This window comes from Cyprinodon variegatus, unplaced genomic scaffold (genome assembly GCF_000732505.1).
Source record: "Cyprinodon variegatus isolate N-32 unplaced genomic scaffold, C_variegatus-1.0 Scaffold893, whole genome shotgun sequence".
Classification (NCBI taxonomy): domain Eukaryota; kingdom Metazoa; phylum Chordata; class Actinopteri; order Cyprinodontiformes; family Cyprinodontidae; genus Cyprinodon; species Cyprinodon variegatus.
Window position 1 is genome coordinate 270,380 of NW_015151346.1, and position 1,542 is coordinate 271,921.

At 39.2% G+C, this 1,542-nt stretch overlaps 1 protein-coding gene across 1 annotated transcript in view; it reads right to left on the bottom strand.

The window, feature by feature from the left end:
• Positions 1 to 1,542, bottom strand: part of caskin1 (CASK interacting protein 1) — a 167,543-nt gene that overhangs the window by 125,480 nt on the left and 40,521 nt on the right. The gene's annotated exons all lie outside the window — the stretch shown is intronic.

The following is a 1,542-nucleotide window of genomic DNA, read 5'->3' on the forward strand; positions in this document are numbered from 1 at the left end:
TAGAGATTGAGAAATACATCATCTGACGGATATTTCTGGCTGATATTAGAATATCTTTCCATGTGTTGGCAGATTCATTAGCGCTTTCAGCAGCCACGCCTTAAGGTCATGTGAACAGCAGCCTTGTCACTCTGTCCATTTGCTTTCCACGGGTAATATGTTTTCTTTGATTTGTGAATAATCATTTCTGTCCTCTTTCTGGTGTAAGATATGCTATCCTGGTGTCCTTTTGATCATGTAAATGTAAGAAAGAGCAACATTGGCCTAAAAGATCGGGCCAAAAAAATCAGATGTTTTGATAGAAATCTCCTTTAAAGGAAAAGTCTGGTCAGCGAGGAATAATCAATGGATCATTATTTATATCTAAAGCTAATACATTTGCGGTGATTTAATGAATTTAGCATTAATCAGTAAAAAAAATTAAAACAATTTTCGTCACAATCCCTGAGTCTGGGAGTGGCCATTTTTGCCCAAATATAGTTACACCTCCCTCCTGCCATCTTCCAGCAGTGACGTCACGGTGCGGTAAGCCTAGCGCCATTCTCCCCACTTTACAAGCAAAATCAATGGGAACTACTAGACACATCTGCAATCAACAACAATTATTTAAGATTTTCAGAGGACTTCACCATTGAAATTCACTAGAGCTATAGTTAAACTGACAATGCCCACGTGCATGGCAGTTGGATGTTGGAATACATCGAGTAAAAGCAATGGAGTAATGATATCAATAGGCCTGTAAACAACATTACCTGGATGGGCCCCATATGAAGTACAACACGTGATAAAGGTTCAGGATACGGCGACAGTTCCATAAATCGGCCAAAAAGATACAATTATGCAATTCTCAGTAGAATATGTTCACACATCACACACGGAAAAATAGTGACTGTGCACCACCACATGTTATTGTTTTAATCTACGCTGTGGGTTACCCATAATTCCAAGTCATAGTGTTAAAAATAAAATGCTCAGATACATAGCTTTTTTTAAGATCTATATTGCGGTTTGAAACATATTATATGAGTGTATTTTTACCAACCGTCTAAAGAACTATACACAGTTACTAACTAATGTAATTAAAAGTAGAATGGTCTGCTTTGCTATTGGTGTGGTGTCTAAACGGCTCACCATCATGTTGAAATCTGCCATGTGTTGCGGTATAAATACGGTCAGGTGAGGTCAGTCACTTCAGTATCAGGTAGGTTTAAGAGGAATTTTTCGCACTATTACATCTGCAAAGAGACGTCCTAGTCTACAATTGCGTAAGGGGGCCACCAACTGTCAGTGATGGGGCCCCCTAGAGGTTGTGGGCCCGTAAGCAACAACAGTCATTTCTTACAGATATTTACGCCATTGGGTAAAAGTGAAAAAGAGCTAGTTATTTCACCTTTCCGATTCCTGATCCCCCTCGGACGGGTTTGTCATTGGATTGGCAACTTGAAGGAGGAAGATTTGCCATCAAACTTCTGGCCAGAGAAAAAACACGTAATATGTAGCCAAAATTTGGAAGAAGAATGTTTTCAAGAAGACTTGGATAAT